This window comes from Pecten maximus, chromosome 12 (genome assembly GCF_902652985.1).
Source record: "Pecten maximus chromosome 12, xPecMax1.1, whole genome shotgun sequence".
Taxonomy (NCBI): Eukaryota; Metazoa; Mollusca; class Bivalvia; order Pectinida; family Pectinidae; genus Pecten; species Pecten maximus.
This window is the reverse complement of record NC_047026.1, coordinates 39126271-39146173: the sequence shown is the minus strand read 5'-3', so window position 1 is coordinate 39146173 and position 19903 is coordinate 39126271. Positions and strand designations below refer to the sequence as shown.

The 19903-nt window shown below is 42.9% G+C and overlaps 1 protein-coding gene across 1 annotated transcript in view; it reads left to right on the top strand.

Annotated features, from left to right (window-relative positions):
- Window positions 1-19903, top strand: part of LOC117339399 — a 66399-nt gene that overhangs the window by 29094 nt on the left and 17402 nt on the right. Inside the window, exon 2 of the mRNA XM_033900961.1 lies at window positions 9983-10046. The gene's annotated coding sequence lies outside the window, so the exon portion shown is untranslated. The remainder of the gene's footprint in view (window positions 1-9982; window positions 10047-19903) is intronic.

The following is a 19903-nucleotide window of genomic DNA, read 5'->3' as shown; positions in this document are numbered from 1 at the left end:
ACAATCAGCAACTATACTGTCTTCTAGTTCTCCGCAAGTTTAAATCGGATAATGACAGTCTGAAAAAGATCCCTTGAATTTTCACGGCTGTCGGCATCTCTGATTATGTAGTCCTGATTGCTATAATGCTGATATCATTTCTATTGAAGTTCTCCCTAAAGAATGACAGGGTTTGTTTGTTTTGTTTTTATCTATGATAACCAAATGTTGTTTCTTATGTATATGTGCAGCCTTGGAAACATCAGAAGAATAAAACATTAAACTTATTGAGATACAAATGATATGTGTTGTTGTTAATGATTGGTAACCTGTCAATCTGTAAAGTGTTATTATACCTTCAAAAGTGGAGCCCTTGTCAATTATATATCGGGACATTTGTTATTAATGCTGTATTTCAAGTATTAAAACTGCTTCATAGTAGAATCCAGCGATTTAATTGTATGGGTTACATGTCTGTTACACCACAGTTCTAAACCTCAACTTCCGTGACGTGACAGGAAGTCGTTACTGAGGAATTATGGCATTCTTAAACCGCACGCTGTGTCGTCTATTGTGTTGTTTTTATAGTTGGAAGGTTTCGTGCTGCGAAAAGGGAATGATCGAGTTATACACATCAAGAGACTGCGAACTCAAACTCCCAAATTTCTGAAACTAAACATCTTGTATTCTGAAACGTCGATTTCCTGTAATTCCTATCCTATTATTCACGCAGGGAAAGGGATGGAAGCGATATTAATCAAGGGAAGTCCGGGGCCTTGGTACAAGGGATGGAAGCGATATTAACCAAGGGAAGTCCGGGGCCCTGGTACAAGGGATAGAAGCGATATTAACCAAGGGAAGTCCGGGGCCCTGGTACAAGGGATGGAAGCGATATTAACCAAGGGAAGTCCGGGGCCCTGATACAAGGGATGGAAGCGATATTAACCAAGGGAAGTCCGGGGCCCTGGTACAAGGGATGGAAGCGATATTAACCAAGGGAAGTCCGGGGCCCTGATACAAGGGATGGAAGTGATATTAACCAAGGGAAGTCCGGGGGGCCCTGGTACAAGGGATGGAAGCGATATTAACCAAGGGAAGTCCGGGGCTTGGTACAAAGGGATGGAAGCGATATTAACCAAGGGAAGTCCGGGGCCTTGGTACAAGGGATGGAAGCGATATTAACCAAGGGAAGTCCGGGCCTTGGTACAAGGGATGGAAGCGATATTAACCAAGGGAAGTCCGGGGCCCCGATACAAGGGATGGAAACGATATTAACCAAGGGAAGTCCGGGGCCCTGGTACAAGGGATGGAAGCGATATTAACCAAGGGAAGTCCGGGGCCCTGGTATAAGGGATGGAAGCGATATTAACCAAGGGAAGTCCGGGGCCCTGGTACAAGGGATGGAAGCGATATTAACCAAGGGAAGTCCGGGGCCCTGGTACAAGGGATGGAAGCGATATTAACCAAGGGAAGTCCGGGGCCCTGGTACAAGGGATGGAAGCTGAATTACCATTATAGACAAGGAAGTCCGGGGCTCCTGTACAAGGGATGGAAGCGATATTAACCAAGGGAAGTCCGGGGCCTTGCTTGGTACAAGGGATGGAAGCGATAGAGAACAAGGGAAGTCCGGGCCTTGGTACAAGTGATGGAAGCGATATTAACCAAGGGAAGTCCGGGGCCCTGATACAAGGGATGGAAGCGATATTAACCAAGGGAAGTCCGGGACTTGGTACAAGGGATGGAAGCGATATTAACCAAGGGTAGTCCGGGGCCCTGATACAAGGGATGGAAGCGATATTAACCAAGGGAAGTCCGGGGCCCTGGTACAAGGGATGGAAGCGATATTAACCAAGGGAAGTCCGGGGCCATGGTACAAGGGATGGAAGCGATATAGAACAAGGGAAGTCCGGGACCCTGATACAAGGGATGGAAGCGATATTAACCAAGGGAAGTCCGGGGCCCTGATACAAGGGATGGAAGCGATATTAACCAAGGGAAGTCCGGGGCCCTGATACAAGGGATGGAAGCGATATTAACCAAGGGAAGTCCGGGCCCTGGTACAAGGGATGGAAGCGATATTAACCAAGGGAAGTCCGGGGCCCTGGTACAAGGGATGGAAGCGATATTAACCAAGGGAAGTCCGGGGTCCTGGTACAAGGGATGGAAGCGATATTAACAAAGGGAAGTCCGGGGCCCTGATACAAGGGATGGAAGCGATATTAACCAAGGGAAGTCCGGGGCCCTGGTACAAGGGATGGAAGCGATATTAACCAAGGGAAGTCCGGGGCCCTGGTACAAGGGATGGAAGCGATATAGAACAAGGGAAGTCCGGGGCCCTGGTACAAGGGATGGAAGCGATATTAACCAAGGGAAGTCCGGGGCCCTGATACAAGGGATGGGAGCGATATTAACCAAGGGAAGTCCGGGGCCCTGATACAAGGGATGGGAGCGATATTAACCAAGGGAAGTCCGGGGCCCTGGTACAAGGGATGGAAGCGATATAGAACAAGTATGTTGTTCAATTCCATTTATTGTTAATTCAAAAGTAAATGGGTAAAGGTCAGGCCTGTCATTATGAGTAAAGCTTCGACTCGTTAAATTGACGTTTTAATTGGGCGTGTATTTTACTGTATCTCACAAGTACATGTATGTTTTCCTGCACGATCCGTATCGCACATATCGAACATCGTGCAGACTTCGTGCGCACATCGTGCAGACATCGTGCGCACATCGCACATCGTGGAACGTTGGGCGATCACATAACTGTATATCGTAGCCCCATGTTTGCTCCCCTGTTCGTTTTAACTTCCCCCTGGGGCGCCATTGCCTTCAAATTGACCTGCTTTATGACTGTGATATCGATACTGTACCTAATTAAACCCCGCAGCAACATAACCAGAATACTAAAACTATTGGTTTACCAATACGTAAACAAACTCGTAATATTAACTCAAAATCGATAAAGCGAGAAGAAAACGTGGACAAAATGCAAGTTTACACAGTGATCATTTGAAAAAGCACGAGGAGAATAGGACCAAGCGTTCTGAAAGGGTAAACGTCTTCATCTACGACATCACCATAGCGATATACAAGAATACAAGGGTTGTGACGTCGGAACCACCAGGTATATCAGCGAGCGCCGAAGGTTTGTGACGTCGGAACCACCAGGTATATCAGCGCGTGACGAAGGTTTGTGACGTCGGAACCACCAGGTATATCAGCGCGTGAATAAATACTGTTGTTTTAAACATTGATGTTTGAACTATCGAAAATTGTCATAATTGCATCATTAATCTAAGAAAACAATCAAATTAAGTTTGCATAATCAGTGTTTTTAAATGGAAAACAAAACACCAGAGTCTACCACGATTTCCCGGAAAATGTTACTGTCTTGATTAGATTCCATTACGTAAATTAAGATATCAGGGTTCAAACTTGATAGTAACAGAGTGGTATGTAAAATCATTATTGTTCTGAGCGCTGGTATAAAACCGATTTATGTATCGATTTTCTGTATGGCTCGGAGTGAAAAAAACAATTTGATTAGATTCATATTAAGCAGAGCAGCGATTTTGTGGCTTACCAGGAACTAAAGAGTAAATCAAAATGGCGGCTACGATCGATAGTAGGGGTATCATTGACTGACTATATTGGCAACTTGTGTTTTATAACTCGGCTTTATGTAAGGTCATCAGACATGCGCAGTGTTTGATCTAGACCTGGCGTATGAGGTCACACTAAACAGAAGTCGTCTGCAAATCAACAAAATATACAGTGCAATAATATTATTCCTGAACATGTTATGGCGTTCTTCTTATTGTATGTGTACTTACTGAATACTGACTGTAGGAAAGGTATTGCGAATACCAGGGTAGTTATGAGAGCGCAGTAATATAATCAAGGTTTCTGACGTCCAGGTTTATGAAATTAGAATCGCTCCTATATAATTGTCGACACAAGGCGTTGATGGAAAGTTGTCCTTGCAGATAGTATTTCAAATTCACAACCATTTTATTTATAAAATCATCAAACAAACACCATACTAGTTGTCCTCTTATCCATTCACGCTAATCTGGTTGCCACAAATCCAAACTCAAATGACCTACTTGTCCAAAAACCGGTAACCCAAGGATCCTTTACTTCTACCACGAGTCAGCTTTATATGTACTTGTCCCACCACCTGTCAGCCTTTTTCTGTACTTGTCCAACCACTGGTCAGCCTTTATCTGTACTTGTCAGACCACCTGTCAGCCTTTTTCTGTACTTGTCCAACCACCGGTCAGCCTTTATCTACTTGTCCCACCACCGGTCAGCCTTTATCTGTACTTGTCCCATCACCGGTTAGCCTTTATCTATACTTGTCCCATCACCGGTCACCCTTTATCTGTACTTGTCCCTGTCAGCCTTTATCTATACTTGTCCCACCACCGGTCACCCTTTATCTGTACTTGTCCCACCACCTGTCACCCTTTATCTGTATTTGTGTCACCACCGGTCAGCCTTTATCTGTACTTGTCCCACCACCGGTCAGTCTTTATCTGTACTTGTGTCATCACCGGTCACCCTTTATCTGTACTTGTCCCACCACCGGTCAGTCTTTATCTGTACTTGTCAGACCACCTGTCAGCCTTTATCTGTACTTGTCCCACCACCTGTCAGCCTTTATCTGTACTTGTGTCACCACCTGTCAGCCTTTATCTGTACTTGTCCCATCACCTGTCAGCCTTTATCTGTACTTGTGTCACCACCTGTCAGCCTTTATCTGTACTTGTCAGACCACCGGTCACCCTTTATCTGTACTTGTCCCACCAGTGGTCAGCCTTTATCTGTACTTGTCCCACCACCTGTCAGCCTTTATCTGTACTTGTCCCATCACCGGTTAGCCTTTATCTATACTTGTCCCACCACCGGTCAGCCTTTATCTGTACTTGTGTCATCACCTGTCAGCCTTTATCTGTACTTGTCAGACCACCTGTCAGCCTTTATCTGTACTTGTCAGACCACCGGTCACCCTTTATCTGTACTTGTCCCACCACCGGTCAGCCTTTATCTGTACTTGTCCCACCACCTGTCACCCTTTATCTGTTTTTGTGTCACCACCGGTCAGCCTTTATCTGTACTTGTCCCACCACCGGTCAGTCTTTATCTGTACTTGTGTCATCACCGGTCACCCTTTATCTGTACTTGTGTCATCACCGGTCAGCCTTTATCTATACTTGTCCCACCACCGGTCAGCCTTTATCTGTACTTGTCCCATCACCTGTCAGCCTTTATCTGTACTTGTCCCACCACCTGTCAGCCTTTATCTGTACTTGTCCCACCACCTGTCAGCCTTTATCTGTACTTGTCCCATCACCGGTTAGCCTTTATCTATACTTGTCCCACCACCGGTCAGCCTTTATCTGTACTTGTCCCTGTCAGCCTTTATCTATACTTGTCCCACCACCTGTCAGCCTTTATCTGTACTTGTCCCATCACCGGTTAGCCTTTATCTATACTTGTACCATCACCGGTCACCCTTTATCTGTACTTGTCCCTGTCAGCCTTTATCTATACTTGTCCCACCACCTGTCAGCCTTTATCTATACTTGTCCCACCACCTGTCACCCTTTATCTGTATTTGTGTCACCACCGGTCAGCCTTTATCTGTACTTGTCCCTGTCACCCTTTATCTGTACTTGTCCCACCACCGGTCAGCCTTTATCTGTACTTGTCCCACCACCTGTCACCCTTTATCTGTATTTGTGTCACCACCGGTCAGCCTTTATCTGTACTTGTCCCCCCACCGGTCAGTCTTTATCTGTACTTGTGTCACCACCGGTCACCCTTTATCTGTACTTGTCCCATCACCGGTCAGCCTTTATCTGTACTTGTCAGACCACCGGTCAGCCTTTATCTGTACTTGTCCCACCACCTGTCACCCTGTATCGTGTCCCCGTTATCCTATCACCCAATCGGCAGCAATAACTCGACTAGACACTGTTGTCGAGACAATTTTTCCGCGCCATTCAATAGATTGTATTTATAGAGAACGGATATAGCTGGTCATGGGTGAGTTTGATAGCTGCAAGCCTGTGATTATACATGTTTATATTTATGGATTTGGTGGACAGTACATTGATTCATGTTTCCTTCCACTCGACATATCCATGATTTAAACAGGTACTAAGCATTGTCCAGAATGTTTACACAACACACGTATTTGTCATTTCTAGAGCCACTGGGTCCGCTTCTCGACATACCCTGTTTCTAATGCTTTATAATTAACAAACATGGGTTCCGTTGACCAGCATTGATACACTGTAATAAATGATGCATTTGAATTTCCCCTCGATATACTCATTTTGAAATATTGCCGCTAGTATAACGACATGTAGTTGGCCTGTGCTTTGACATATTCAGTATGTAAAAAAACTTTCGCAAAACATGAACATAATGTAGGCATTGACATATTTAATCTGTATGCCGTTATGCCGGCAAACCAGTTAATCCTTATCACAGAACGTTAGCACGTGGTGTATTCCCGCCCCAAGTCCAAACTTTCCATATTGCAAGATGTCCGCTATCTGACTACTGCGTTTCACCGACGTAAACTATCTGTAGTCGAATTCGATTTAAATCCGTTTTGAAACAGTTGGTTATAATGTTATCTAAACATTAGCCATTGGATGGACGATGAGGAATTTTAAAGATAAAATAGCTATAGAACAATTGTATTTTAAATTACATTATTCTCTCACTAAGGAATACCTAATTCGATTATGAGAAAATTGCAAATATGTATGCCAAAACTGATAAAGGCTACACACCACCGTGCCGGCTCTCTGAGTCTATGCAGAATGGATGTATTATAGCATCATAACCAAAAAAGCAACTTGTCTGGAACGTCAATAATTCTGTTTTAGCAAAAAAAAGGTTCAATCAATTTCCACGATATTTTCTGACAAACACGAAAATAAAGCACAATCGAGGAGCGTGTTTGCTACTTGATGATATCAAGACTTTCAGAACATGGAGATGGTAAAGTTGTGTAGGCGTAGTTTCGTAAATAAAAGTCTACGTCATCAATAGATAAAAGGCTGCCTTTGAAGTATGTCTCTCCGCTAGACTGCGATTGTTACTGTACTTATCAAAGAGAAACTAAGCTGAATGTAGTCACCAACGACAGGCTAGTCACCTACCACGGCTAGTCACCTACGACAGGCTAGCCACCCACGACAGGCTAGTCACCCACGACAGGCTAGTCACATACGACAGGCTAGTCACCTACTACAGGCTAGTCACCCACGACAGGCTAGTCACCTACGACAGGTTAGTCACCTACGACAGGTTAGTCACCTACGACAGGCTAGTCACCCACGACAGGCTAGTCACCCACGACAGGCTAGTCACCTACGACAGGCTAGTCACCCACGACAGGCTAGTCACCTACGACAGGCTAGTCACCTACGACAGGCTAGTCACCCACGACAGGCTAGTCACCTACGACAGGCTAGTCACCCACGACAGGCTAGTCACCTACGACAGGCTAGTCACCCACGACAGGCTAGTCACCTACGACAGGTTAGTCACCTACGACAGGCTAGTCACCCACGACAGGCTAGTCACCCACGACAGGCTTGTCACCCACGACAGGCTAGTCACCTACGACAGGCTAGTCACCCACGACAGGCTAGTCACCCACGACAGGCTAGTCACCCACGACAGGTTAGTCACCTACGACAGGCTAGTCACCCACGACAGGCTAGTCACCCACGACAGGCTTGTCACCCACGACAGGCTAGTCACCTACGACAGGCTAGTCACCCACGACAGGCTAGTCACCCACGACAGGCTTGTCACCCACGACAGGCTAGTCACCTACGACAGGCAATCAAGTGAAATATTGTGAAATAGAAGTTGACATCATTTCAAAGTTGAAAATTTATTACAAGTGCAGAATGCGTGAATGGTCTTACTTTCAAACTCTGATGGGTTAAAGGTTAAAGGTTTAAGTTTCAGCGTATAAATAATTGGCTAGACATTGTATCTGTATCCTTTTTTTGTAAGAAAAGAAGCACAGAGATAAAAACCGATTAATGTGAAAAAGACAAAACGATAAGATAACGACATTATATTGAGACTTTTAGAATGAGTCGGTTTCACAGCGCGTTTTTTGTTGAGAAAGCTGGTTGAAAGGAATCATCCACATCATTCTTTGTACTAAACGTAATTACGTGTATAAAGCGTTGGTCATTGTAATCATCATCCACATACAAGTATTTTTTTTAAACCTAATTATAAGCTGTACTTACATATCACACTCTTACTTGCCCTGTCAGTATATGTAATTAAAGAATAAAACATCCTATTTTTATTGTGTACGGGTCTAAGGAGACACTTCTGTAATTACTCGTCAGGAACATCTGGCTGTGGTCTCCTCAGGGATTCCATGTTCATCTATATTTTATCTGTAATTTGTCCGTGTTTTGTCAATTTTGAGTTAGAATCACTGGTTCTTTCTGTAGCGGCATTCTATGTTGTTGTTGTTGTTGTTGTTTTGTTTGTATGTTTTGGTTGCTGATGAAGTGTTGGTGCTCGCGGTCTCTGTGATAGTAATAGCAGTTGTAGCTCATGTAATAGTATTGACGGTGGTTATGATTATTTTGGTGACAGTAGCGGCAGTAGTACATAATATAGTAGTGATGATTGTGATGGCGGTAGTAGTAGAAATTAGGATGTTGGTGGTGGTGGCGGTCGTTGTGGTGGCGGTAGTAGTAGAAATTAGGATGTTGGTGGTGATGGCGGTCGTTGTGGTGGCGGTAGTAGTAGAAATTAGGATGTTGGTGGTGGTGGCGGTCGTTGTGGTGGCGGTAGAAGTAGTAGTGATGGTGGTGGCGGTGGTTGTTATAGTGGTGGTGGTGTTGGTGGCGGTCGTTGTGGTGGCGGTAGAAGTAGTAGTGATGGTGTTGGCGGTGGTTGTTATAGTGGTGGTGGTGTTGGTGGCGGTCGTTGTGGTGGCGGTAGAAGTAGTAGTGATGGTTGTGGTGGTGTTGGTTGTTGTTTGGGTGGTTGTTATAGTGGTGGTTGTGGTGATGGTGGTGATGGTAGTTTAGACTATGTATTACTACCAAGCCCCTTCATGCTAACAAACACGATGTTGACTGAGATTAAGGCCAATCGGAATGCATGGCAGTCTAGTAACTGAGTCATGAAAGCCCTTTTTCTTTTGCTTTGATCAATCAACTGTCATGCATTGGTTTAATCCGGAAGCTGACAACTGCAACTAATTGACGAAAACGTGACCGGGAATCAAGTTCCGTCATTTTGCTATGTTAGCACCTTCCCTACAATTCCTAACTAGTTGGTGATCGCCGATCAATACTCGGAAGGCACCTGTTGCGTTTCCGCCGCTGGGTGTGTTTACAAATAAATGAACAGCGTGTGATGGTTAGTGATATCCATTAATGAGACATATATATCAGATGCTTGATCTATGAAACGCTTAACACATTCTCGACCTTAATAGTTATACGAAAGAGTTAAAATTATTACGATAGGATCATGCATTTGATTTGATTAATGGAGTTACAATCATGATTACGACCACAACTCATGTAAAGTGGAATATTCTTGGATTTAATGTTAAATCAATGGGATGTTTGACACATCTGTGAACTTAAGTGTGGAATTTAAGAGTTTGAAAGACTATTAAGCCAATGTGAAGTGTCTCACGTGAACAAACAAGAGATTAAAAAGAAAAAAAGAAAAACATCACGAGAATATGTTTTACAGATAATTGATCTGTATTAGGTTTAAAGGACGTCTGTTATAGAAATCTCTCATTGAAATCTAAACAGAAATATTAACGCAAGAAGATAAAATACAAAATAACGACTCACAATCACTTACAGATACAAACACACATAATACAATCCTGTTATGTAAATTATGTATATATATATATATATATCTTAACGTATGTTGTTTCCTTCCATAATGACACAAGTATGTTCTTTTTCAGATCCGATTTGCTTGATACCGATCTAGATGGGACGATTCGGCTATTTGCTGAATGATATTGCGAAGTAAGTACCAGATTCCTTACAAGCCTGCTCGCTAGAAAAGCGATGTCATTGTACAAATTTGGTGTGACGCGAGAAGACTGTGTGTTTAGTTAACACTGATCTCCGAGTTCAGCACACGGGTTAACAATAAATCTCTTTGCTCAATATATAGAAAGTCGGGGATGGCTTGTTGTGTTTTGAAAGCTGCATTGTTAGCGGACTGATATCAGACCCCTTACTGATGACTTCCAATACACCACAATCGATTCCAAACTCGACAATTTATGTCAAGGAAACATACGTATATATTTACCGAATTTTGACGGAAGTTGCCGAGGAATTGTGATAAGGTCGATGGAATGGTTTCCTACCCTCTAACCTTGTTTACTAGCCGCATATAAACTTCTGTTCGTTACGACGTCATCGGTAAATTGGACATATATGGGCAGATGTATGGATTCATTTATGAACAGACTTATGGGGTTTCCTGGCACAGATGATAATGCATGGCCTATCAGATACCACAAGGCTGTAAGACCCGAAGACTAGATGCTGTCCATGACCCTTACCCCTGTTTCTCACGCGCGTCTGACTAGAATAGAATATGATATTATCTTGGTAATAAGGTGGTGTTAATGAACTCGTACAGCTCAAATACAAATACACCAGCCCCAAATAGGAACTCTTCACACGCGTGAAGTTAGAATGGCTGGGTCCACGGTAACATGTCGGCGACTTCCACGGTCCTCTGATTATGATAAATCTATACACATGACTCTCCCCTATTGATATGAAGGTTAGTGTTACTGGGGTGATCATATTTTCAATACCTCTGTCAGGATCGAACCCTAGATCCCTGTCACTACAACTGCTTTCTGGTGTGAGGTCGGTAAGGTCAGACAATATTAGCATTGTAAACGAGCACCTTCTAAACCGACTAAGGCGCCTAATGTGTCTGTAAATGGCAGCTCTGGACACTGTGGTAGGATGTGGATACGATTTTAGCGAACCTTTTAACCTGATATTGGACATTGAGAATTGTAAATTAATAAATAGATAAATAAAAAATCTCCATATATTGAACCTGTCAAATCTACCAATCTACTAGGTTAACGGGCGAATCCAGTACTTTACCAAATGGGGTTCAACTTTGATTCGTGACTTTGCCAAATTGAACTTTGGTAATTCTTATTTGAAAACCGTGGCATATTTATATACAATGTACTATGATGTTCTGTGTTCTGTATTCCGACCGACTCCCGAACCTCCTCTCGATCAACCACTGCATATAACCGAGGCAGTTTGTTTTATTTTTGTTGTTCCGTGATAGAATTTCGTTCTCCTTTTTTGAACAATAGAAAGAAGGCATTAAATAGAGTCTTGATTTATAGCAGTTTGGGTTTGAGTGTTTGGTACACGAGTGTGACTGTTTGGTACACGAGTTTGACTGTTTGGTACAACAGTGTTACTGTTTGGTACACGAGTGTGGCTGTTTGGTACACGAGTGTGACTGTTTGGTACACGAATGTGACTGCTTTGGTACACGAGTTTGACTGTTTGGTACAACAGTGTGACTGTTTGGTACACGAGTGTGACTGTTTGGTACACGAGTTTGACTGTTTGGTACACGAGTGTGGCTGTTTGGTACACGAGTGTGACTGTTTGGTACACGAGTTTGACTGTTTGGTACACGAGTGTGGCTGTTTGGTACACGAGTGTGACTGTTTGGTACACGGGTGTGACTGTTTGGTACACGAGTGTCGTCTGTTTGGTACACGAGTTTGACTGTTTGGTACACGAGTGTGGCTGTTTGGTACACGAGTGTGGTCTGTTTGGTACATGAGTGTGACTGTTTGGTATACGAGTGTGGCTGTTTGGTACACGAGTGTGACTGTTTGGTACACGGGTGTGACTGTTTGGTACACGAGTGTGGTCTGTTTGGTACACGAGTTTGACTGTTTGGTACACGAGTGTGGCTGTTTGGTACACGAGTGTGACTGTTTGGTACACGAGTGTGACTGTTTGGTACACGAGTGTGGTCTGTTTGGTACACGAGTTTGACTGTTTGTTACACGAGTTTGACTGTTTGGTACACGAGTGTGACTGTTTGTTACACGAGTGTGGTCTGTTTGGTACACGAGTGTGATCTGTTTGGTACACGAGTGTGGTATGTTTGGTACACGAGTGTGGCTGTTTGGTACACGAGTGTGACTGTTTGGTACACTAGTGTGACTGTTTTGTACACGAGTTTGACTGTTTGGTACACGAGTGTGGTCTGTTTGATACACGAGTGTGACTGTTTGGTACACGAGTGTGACTGTTTGGTACACGAGTGTGACTGTTTGGTACACGAGTTTGACTGTTTGGTACACGAGTGTGGTCTGTTTGATACACGAGTGTGACTGTTCGTTACACGAGTATGACTGTTTGGTACACGAGTGTGACTGTTTGGTACACGAGTTTGACTGTTTGGTACACGAGTTTGACTGTTTGGTACACGAGTATGACTGTTTGGTACACGAGTGTGACTGTTTGGTACACGAGTGTGGCTGTTTGGTACACGAGTGTGACTGTTTGGTACACGAGTTTGACTTTTTGGTACACGAGTGTCGTCTGTTTGGTACACGAGTTTGACTGTTTGGTACACGAGTGTGGCTGTTTGGTACACGAGTGTGGTCTGTTTGGTACATGAGTGTGACTGTTTGGTATACGAGTGTGGCTGTTTGGTACACGAGTGTGACTGTTTGGTACACGGGTGTGACTGTTTGGTACACGAGTGTGGTCTGTTTGGTACACGAGTTTGACTGTTTGGTACACGAGTGTGGCTGTTTGGTACACTAGTGTGACTGTTTGGTACACGAGTGTGACTGTTTGGTACACGAGTGTGGTCTGTTTGGTACACGAGTTTGACTGTTTGTTACACGAGTTTGACTGTTTGGTACACGAGTGTGACTGTTTGTTACACGAGTGTGGTCTGTTTGGTACACGAGTGTGATCTGTTTGGTACACGAGTGTGGTATGTTTGGTACACGAGTGTGGCTGTTTGGTACACGAGTGTGACTGTTTGGTACACTAGTGTGACTGTTTTGTACACGAGTTTGACTGTTTGGTACACGAGTGTGGTCTGTTTGATACACGAGTGTGACTGTTTGGTACACGAGTGTCACTGTTTGGTACACGAGTGTGACTGTTTGGTACACGAGTGTGACTGTTTGGTACACGAGTTTGACTGTTTGGTACACGAGTGTGGTCTGTTTGATACACGAGTGTGACTGTTCGTTACACGAGTATGACTGTTTGGTACACGAGTGTGACTGTTTGGTACACGAGTTTGACTGTTTGGTACACGAGTTTGACTGTTTGGTACACGAGTATGACTGTTTGGTACACGAGTGTGACTGTTTGGTACACGAGTGTGGCTGTTTGGTACACGAGTGTGACTGTTTGGTACACGAGTTTGACTTTTTGTTACACGAGTGTGACTGTTTGGTATATCAGTAAATTGTAATTGTTATTTTTAGATAAACTATTACATATTCTGATATCTTTCTAGTGTCTGCAACTTCTTCAAATTACACCAGAACCATTGTATGTCAATACCGACATAGTCCGTGTATCTATGTACCAAGATATACAGGGGTTTGTGTTATGTGTTCTGATTGGTGTTTGGCTGTATAGTTATTTTCCCTTACGATTGTATTCTTCTCTAAGTTTGACCGATAACACGTAATAAATGGTGATTCGTTTGAATTATCGACGCCATATTTCAAATGTAACAGCAATAGCCACCAGTCTGAAGGTTGTAGGCATTCATTTTGTAGGCATTCATTTTGTAGACATTCATTTTGTAGGCATATTTTGGTCAACGTTTTTTTGTGATAGAGTTATCATCTTCTCTGCTGAAGATCATAAGGGTGCGTCAAAAGATGATGGAGTCACATAGTGACCACTTTCGATCAGTGATTGTCAGTTTGCTGTTATGGCCTGACCATTGAGTAGGTTGTTATGACAACAACATAGATATCAATCTGAAAGCACAAAGACATGACAGCCGTACAAAGACAGCAAATACGTAAGTCATGCAGTGTAGACAATCATACTGAGAACTAATTCTGTAAGGATTCCAATCGACTGTTGTAATTATACAGTTACATGAGGGGGTAAAGGTCAGTGTTGTAATCATACAGTTACAGAAGGGGGTAACGGTCAGTGTTGTAATTATACAGTTACAGAAGGGGGTAAAGGTCAGTGTTGTAATCATACAGTTACAGGAGGGGTAAAGGTCAGTGTTGTAATCATACAGTTACAGGAGGGGTAAAGGTCAGTGTTGTAATCATACAGTTACAGGAGGGGTAAGGGTCAGTGTTGTAATCATACAGTTACAGAAGGGGGTAAAGGTCAGTGTTGTAATCATACAGTTACAGGAGGGGGTAAGGGTCAGTGTTGTAATCATACAGTTACAGGAGGGGTAAAGGTCAGTGTTGTAATCATACAGTTACAGGAGGGGTAAGGGTCAGTGTTGTAATTATACAGTTACAGGAGGGGTAAGGGTCAGTGTTGTAATTATACAGTTACAGAAGGGGGTAAGGGTCAGTGTTGTAATCATACAGTTACAGAAGGGGGTAAAGGTCAGTGTTGTAATCATACAGTTACAGAAGGGGGTAAGGGTCAGTGTTGTAATCATACTGTTACAGAAGGGGGTAAAGGTCAGTGTTGTAATTATACAGTTACAGGAGGGGTAAGGGTCAGTGTTGTAATCATACAGTTACAGGAGGGGGTAAGGGTCAGTGTTGTAATTATACAGTTACAGAAGGGGGTAAAGGTCAGTGTTGTAATTATAGAGTTACAGAAGGGGGTAAAGGTCAGTGTTGTAATCATACAGTTAGAGGAGGGGTAAAGGTCAGTGTTGTAATCATACAGTTACAGGAGGGGGTAAGGGTCAGTATTGTAATCATACAGTTACAGGAGGGGGTAAGGGTCAGTGTTGTAATTATACAGTTACAGAAGGGGGTAAAGGTCAGTGTTGTAATTATACAGTTACAGAAGGGGGTAAAGGTCAGTGTTGTAATCATACAGTTAGAGGAGGGGTAAAGGTCAGTGTTGTAATTATACAGTTACAGGATGGGTAAAGGTCAGTGTTGTAATCATACAGTTACAGGAGGGGTAAGGGTCAGTGTTGTAATCATACAGTTACAGGAGGGGGTAAGGGTCAGTGTTGTAATTATACAGTTACAGAAGGGGGTAAAGGTCAGTGTTGTAATCATACAGTTACAGGAGGGGGTAAGGGTCAGTGTTGTAATTATACAGTTACAGAAGGGGGTAAGGGTCAGTGTTGTAATTATACAGTTACAGAAGGGGGTAAGGGTCAGTGTTGTAATCATACAGTTACAGGAGGGGGTAAGGGTCAGTGTTGTAATTATACAGTTACAGAAGGAGGTAAAGGTCAGTGTTGTAATCATTCAGTTACGGGAGGGGGTAAGGGTCAGTGTTGTAATTATACAGTTACAGGAGGGGGTAAAGGTCAGTGTTGTAATCATACAGTTACAGAAGGGGGTAAAGGTCAGTGTTGTAATCATACAGTTAGAGGAGGGGTAAAGGTCAGTGTTGTAATCATACAGTTACAGGAGGGGTAAAGGTCAGTGTTGTAATCATGCAGTTGCAGAAGGGGTAAAGGTCAGTGTTGTAATCATACAGTTACAGGATGGGTAAAGGTCAGTGTTGTAATCATACAGTTAGAGGAGGGGTAAAGGTCAGTGTTGTAATCATACAGTTACAGGAGGGGTAAAGGTCAGTGTTGTAATCATATAGTTACAGAAGGGGGTAAAGGTCAGTGTTGTAATCATACAGTTACAGAAGGGGGTAAAGGTCACTGTTGTAATCATACAGTTAGAGGAGGGGTAAGGGTCGGTGTTGTAATCATACAGTTACAGGATGGGTAAAGGTCAGTGTTGTAATCATACAGTTACAGGAGGGGTAAGGGTCAGTGTTGTAATCATACAGTTACAGGAGGGGGTAAGGGTCAGTGTTGTAATTATACAGTTACAGAAGGGGGTAAAGGTCAGTGTTGTTATTATACAGTTACAGGAGGGGTAAAGGTCAGTGTTGTAATTATACAGTTACAGGATGGGTAAAGGTCAGTGTTGTAATCATACAGTTAGAGGAGGGGTAAAGGTCAGTGTTGTAATCATACAGTTACAGGAGGGGGTAAAGGTCAGTGTTGTAATCATATAGTTACAGAAGGGGGTAAAGGTCAGTGTTGTAATCATACAGTTACAGAAGGGGGTAAAGGTCACTGTTGTAATCATACAGTTAGAGGAGGGGTAAGGGTCGGTGTTGTAATCATACAGTTACAGGATGGGTAAAGGTCAGTGTTGTAATCATACAGTTACAGGAGGGGTAAGGGTCAGTGTTGTAATCTTACAGTTACAGGAGGGGGTAAGGGTCAGTGTTGTAATTATACAGTTACAGAAGGGGGTAAAGGTCAGTGTTGTAATTATACAGTTACAGGAGGGGTAAAGGTCAGTGTTGTAATTATACAGTTACAGGAGGGGGTAAAGGTCAGTGTTGTAATCATACAGTTACAGGAGGGGTAAGGGTCAGTGTTGTAATCATACAGTTACAGGAGGGGGTAAAGGTCAGTGTTGTAATTATACAGTTACAGGAGGGGGTAAAGGTCAGTGTTGTAATCATACAGTTACAGGAGGGGTAAAGGTCAGTGTTGTAATTATACAGTTACAGAAGGGGGTAAAGGTCAGTGTTGTAATTATACAGTTACAGGAGGGGGTAAGGGTCAGTGTTGTAATTATACAGTTACAGGAGGGGGTAAAGGTCAGTGTTGTAATCATACAGTTACAGGATGGGTAAAGGTCAGTGTTGTAATCATGCAGTTGCAGAAGGGGTAAAGGTCAGTGTTGTAATCATACAGTTACAGGATGGGTAAAGGTCAGTGTTGTAATTATACAGTTACAGAAGGGGTAAAGGTCAGTGTTGTAATTATACAGTTACAGAAGGGGGTAAGGGTCAGTGTTGTAATCATACAGTTACAGAAGGGGGTAAGGGTCAGTGTTGTAATCATACAGTTACAGGAGGGGGTAAGTGTCAGTGTTGTAATCATACAGTTACAGAAGGGGGTAAAGGTCAGTGTTGTAATCATACAGTTACAGAAGGGGGTAAAGGTCAGTGTTATAATCATACAGATACAGAAGGGGGTAAAGGTCAGTGTTGTAATTATACAGTTACAGGAGGGGGTAAAGGTCAGTGTTGTAATCATACAGTTACAGGATGGGTAAAGGTCAGTGTTGTAATTATAGAGTTACAGAAGGGGGTAAAGGTCAGTGTTGTAATTATACAGTTACAGGAGGGGTAAGGGTCAGTGTTGTAATTATACAGTTACAGGAGGGGTAAGGGTCAGTGTTGTAATTATAGAGTTACAGAAGGGGGTAAAGGTCAGTGTTGTAATTATACAGTTACAGAAGGGGGTAAAGGTCAGTGTTGTAATTATACAGTTACAGAAGGGGTAAGGGTCAGTGTTGTAATTATACAGTGACAGGAGGGGTAAGGGTCAGTGTTGTAATTATAGAGTTACAGAAGGGGGTAAGGGTCGGTGTTGTAATCATACAGTTACAGGAGGGGGTAAGGGTCGGTGTTGTAATCATACAGTTACAGAAGGGGGTAAGGGTCAGTGTTGTAATCATACAGTTACAGAAGGGGGTAAGGGTCAGTGTTGTAATCATACAGTTACAGGAGGGGGTAAGGGTCAGTGTTGTAATCATACAGTTACAGAAGGGGGTAAAGGTCAGTGTTGTAATTATACAGTTACAGGAGGGGTAAAGGTCAGTGTTGTAATCATACAGTTACAGGAGGGGGTAAAGGTCAGTGTTGTAATCATACAGTTACAGGAGGGGTAAGGGTCAGTGTTGTAATCATACAGTTACAGGAGGGGTAAAGGTCAGTGTTGTAATCATACAGTTACAGGAGGGGTAAAGGTCAGTGTTGTAATTATACAGTTACAGGAGGGGTAAGGGTCAGTGTTGTAATCATACAGTTACAGGAGGGGTAAAGGTCAGTGTTGTAATCATACAGTTACAGGAGGGGGTAAAGGTCAGTGTTGTAATCATACAGTTACAGGAGGGGTAAAGGTCAGTGTTGTAATCATACAGTTACAGGAGGGGTAAAGGTCAGTGTTGTAATCATACAGTTACAGAAGGGGGTAAAGGTCAGTGTTGTAATCATACAGTTACAGGAGGGGGTAAAGGTCAGTGTTGTAATCATACAGTTACAGGAGGAGGTAAAGGTCAGTGTTATAATTATACAGTTACAGGAGGGGGTAAAGGTAAGTGTTGTAATCATACAGTTACAGGAGGGGGTAAAGGTCAGTGTTGTAATTATAAAGTTACAGGAGGGGTAAGGGTCAGTGTTGTAATCATACAGTTACAGGAGGGGGTAAAGGTCAGTGTTGTAATTATACAGTTACAGGAGGGGGTAAGGGTCATGACTGGAGAGATGTGTAACGTGCTTGTTAAACCTCGTTAATAAAGTGAACTAATCACCTGTAATATGGTGTGAAATTAGTTTTGTCGTTGTATCTCATGTAATAAATGTCTTATTATCAAGATATCAGAATCCTCATTCACCGGAATATCTGATTATTTTATTGTGTGTTTGTGTGTCTGATATGACATCAGACAAGACCGATTTCACTGTGGAAAGTTCTCTGTATTGTACAATATCAAAACTGGTTTGTGTCTGTAAAAATAGTAATTAGTCTTGTTGAATAAATACTGTAAATAGCAATTATATCAGTTAACCTAATATAGTCAAGATAATAACAATGGTAGACGTTTCTCACAAGATTAATTTTACTAGAGAGTACCGACACTATCGGTGAACTATCTATATAAAATGATTTGTACGGTCTGGAGAAATTCTACAGGAATAGCCCGCCAATGAATGAATCATTTCCGATTTGTGGTGGTTCTCGGCTTATTCCAAAATAAATTCCATTAGTGTCGTCATTGTACAGATATCGATCTGTAATCACACAGAAAATGGTCTCCAATGAGTAATCTACAGATAATAATCTGTATTCATTCACTGCTAACCGGAAGTGACACGCAAGCGTGCTGGGTCAACCCGTCCCTAACGTTTGACTTTTACCACAATTTACCGAAAAAACAAATGTTCTGAGGAAGAACCATGGTGTTGTAGTTACCATGGTATTCCCCGAGGACAAGTGTAGGTTTAATTGTAGGTTAGATTGTAGAGGTTTGACTGTGGAGAGGTTTGACTGTTGAGGTTTGACTGTTGAGGTTTGACTGTAGAGGTTTGACTGTGGAGAGGTTTGACTGTCGGGAGGTTTGACTGTAGAGGTTTGACTGTAGAGGTTTGACTGTAGGGAGGTTGGACTGTAGAGAGGTTTGACTGTATAGGTTTGACAGTAAAGAGGTTTGACTGTAGAGGTTTGACTGTAGAGAGGTTTGACTGTAGAGATGTTTGACTGTAGAGGTTTAATTGTAGAGAGGTTTGACTGTAGAGGTTTGACTGTAGAGAGGTTTGACTGTAGAGAGGTTTGACTATAGAGGTTTGACTGTAGAGAGGTTTGACTGTAGAGGTTGACTGTAGAGGTTTGACTGTAGAGGTTTGACTGTAGAGAGGTTTGACTGTCGATAGGTTTGACTGTAGAGGTTTGACTGTAGAGGTTTAATTGTAGAGAGGTTTGACTGTAGAGGTTTGACTGTAGAGAGGTTTGACTGTAGAGAGGTTTGACTGTAGAGGTTTGACTGTAGAGGTTTGACTGTAGAGGTTTGACTGTAGATGTTTGACTGTAGAGGTTTGACTGTATAGGTTTGACTGAAGAGGTTTGCCAGTAAAGAGGTTTG